Source organism: Mustela putorius, unplaced genomic scaffold (genome assembly GCF_011764305.1).
Source record: "Mustela putorius furo isolate JIRA1106 unplaced genomic scaffold, ASM1176430v1.1 tig00003836_pilon_pilon_pilon, whole genome shotgun sequence".
Lineage (NCBI taxonomy): Eukaryota > Metazoa > Chordata > Mammalia > Carnivora > Mustelidae > Mustela > Mustela putorius.
In genome coordinates, this window is record NW_025421989.1 from 37,276,564 (window position 1) to 37,279,601 (window position 3,038).

The following is a 3,038-nucleotide window of genomic DNA, read 5'->3' on the forward strand; positions in this document are numbered from 1 at the left end:
AATATTCAATTAATCCAAAAGAAGGCAGAAAAAGAGGAACTGGAGAACACAGACCAGATAGAACAAATAGAAATCAAATAGCAGGAAAGTAAATTTAAACCTAACTGTACCAATAATCATATTGGTAATCTCAATAATCAATTGGTAATCTCAATGCCCCAATTAAAAAGCAGAGATATCAGATTTGATTTAAAAAGTAAGATTTGGTACTGCTTTGGCAGCATATATACTAAAATTGGAATGATACGGGGAAGATTAACACAGTCCCTGTGAAAGGATGACATGCAAATTCATGAAGCATTCCATATTTTTATGTAATGAGCACTGGGTATTACATAGGACTGAAGAATCACAGACTTCTACCTCTGAAAACAATAATACATTATATGTCAATTATTTGAATTTAAATAAAAATGAATAAATAAATACTAAAAAATTTTAAAAGTATGATTTGGTTATTTGCTGCATACAAGAAAACAATTCAAATATAAATACACAAACAGCTTTGAAGAATAGAAAAATATATATCATTGTAACACTAATAAAAAGAAAGCTTTAGGGGTCCCTAGGTGGATTAGTCGATTTAGCATTTGCCTTTGGCTCAGGTCATGATCACAGGGTCCTGAGATTGAGCCCCCCCCCCATTAGGCTCCCTGGTCCCTCTCCTTGTGCTCTCTCTTTCTCTGTCAAATAAATAAATAAATCTAAAAAAAGAAAGCTTTAGTGGCAATATTAATATCAGACAAAGTAGATTTCAGAACAAAGAATATTTCCATGGATAAAGAACACCATTTCACAATGATAAAGGATCACTTTATCAAGAGTACATAAAAATCTAAAATATTTATGCACCTAATAACAGAGTTTCAAAATACATGAAACAAAACTGATAGAATGTCGAGAAGAGTTAGATAAATCCACCAATGAAGTAAAAGATTTCAGTATCCCTCTCAATAATTGATAGAACAAGTAGACAGAAAATCACTAAAAATAGAAAAAAGCCTAACAACAATGCTAACCAAAGTGACCAAATTGACTTAGATAGAACATGCCACCCAAAGACAATTTTTGTCAAGGGCACATGGAACATTTATGAAGGTGAGCATATGCTGGGCCATCAAACAGTTCTCTCAATAAATTTAAAGTGTTCAGACCTACAAAGCATCTTGTCTGACTACAATGGAATTGAGTTAGAAATTAATAATAAGAAAATCTCTGGAAAATTCCCAAATATTTGGAAATTAAATAGTCGACTTCTAAAAAACTCATGGGTCAAAGAAGGAATAAAAAGAGAAATAAAAAAAAGTATTTTGAAACAGATAAAAATTAAAATACAACTTTTGTGGGATGTCTCTAGACAATATTTAAAGAAAAATTACCAGAAAAGCAGAAAGGTCTCATATCAATGATCTCAGTGTTGACCTTAAAAAACTGGAAAAAGAGTACCTGCTTTGGCAGCACATGTACTAAAATTGGAACGATACAGAGAAGATTAGCATGGCCCCTGTACAGGGATGGCACACAAATTCATGAACTGGTCCATATTTTTAGAGTATGATGCTAAGCAAAATAAGTCAGTCAGAGAAAGACAAATACCACGTGATTTCAGCCACATGTTATCAGAAGGGAGGTGAGTGAGAAGATGGATGAAATAGGAGATGGGGATTAAGGAGGGCACTTATGATGAGCACCAGGTGTCATGTGGAAGTGTTGAATCATTAAATTGTACACCTGAAACTAATATTGCACTGTATGATAACTAACTGGAATTTAAATAAAAACTTGGGGAAATAAAGAAGCTAAAAAAATTGGGGAAACTAAAAATAAAAAAGAAAGTTTAGAGCAGAAATCAATGGACTAGACAGGATAAAAACAATAGAAAAAATGTAAAATCATGAATTGATTCTTGGAGAAAATCAATAACATGATAGAACTCTTGCCAGACTATTCAGCAGAGAGAGAGAGAGAATTAACACAATTTACCAACATTAGGAATAAGAGATGAAATCACTATGGATTCTATGAATGTGAAAAGAATAAAAATGGTGTGCTATAAATCACTTTATGTCAATTAATTTGATAACAGATGAAATGGACAAATTCTTTGAAAGACACATGCTATCAAAGCTCTGTCAAGAAAAAAATAGATAATCTGAAATAGTTTAAAAATTAGATATTAGCCACCCAGCACTTGGGTGGCTCAGTCGATTAAACATCTGCCTTTGGCTCTGTTCATGATCCAGGGGGCCTGAGACAGAGCCCCATATGTCAGGCTCCCTGCTCAGTGGGGAGTCTGCTTTTCCTTCTCCCTCTGCCTCTCCCCCCATTTGTGCTCTTTCTCTCTCAAAAAATACATAAAATCTTAAAAATAAATAAATCTAAAAAATAAAAACTAAATATGTACTGGGGTATGGCTCAGTTGGTTGACCATCCAACTCTTGATTTCAGCTCAGGTCATGATCTCAGGGTCATGAGATGGAGTCCTGTGTTGGGCTCCCTGCTCGGTGTGGCGTCTACTTAAGACTCTCTCACTTGGCATCTGCCCCTTCCCCTATTCTCTCTCCTTCTCTCTCTCTCTCAAAACAAACAAACAACCAAATAAATAAGTAATTAAAAAAACCTTCTCACAAAGAAATCCTCAGGCCTTGATGGCTTCACTGCAGAATTCCAATATGTTACGAAGAAATAACATCAATTCTTCGCAAACTCTTCTGTAAAATAGTTGACAAAAACAAGCACATGAAAAGATGCTCAACTTCATCAGTCATTAAGGAAGGGCAAATTAAAACTGCAATGAGATACTACTACATACTCATTTGAATGGCTCAAATTTAAAAGATAAACCATACCAAGCACTGGCAAGGATTTGAAGGAACTGGAATACTCATACACTACTCGTGGGAACATAAAATGATATAACTGCATTGCAAAACATTTTGGCAGTTTCTTAACGTATGAAACATACATCTATTATATATGACCCAGCCATTCCATGCTAAGTAATCACCTAAGAGGAAAAAAAAGTATGTGTCCATACA

General features: G+C 34.3%; 2 non-coding genes across 2 annotated transcripts; both read left to right on the forward strand.

Moving 5' to 3' along the window:
- The first annotated feature begins 209 nt into the window (after positions 1–209).
- Positions 210–312, forward strand: LOC123394769. Its single transcript, XR_006609520.1, has one exon. It is a non-coding gene; the product is annotated as a U6 spliceosomal RNA (small nuclear RNA).
- Positions 313–1,446: 1,134 nt separating this feature from the next.
- On the forward strand, positions 1,447–1,549 carry LOC123394766. Its single transcript, XR_006609517.1, has one exon. It is a non-coding gene; the product is annotated as a U6 spliceosomal RNA (small nuclear RNA).
- Positions 1,550–3,038: the final 1,489 nt, after the last annotated feature.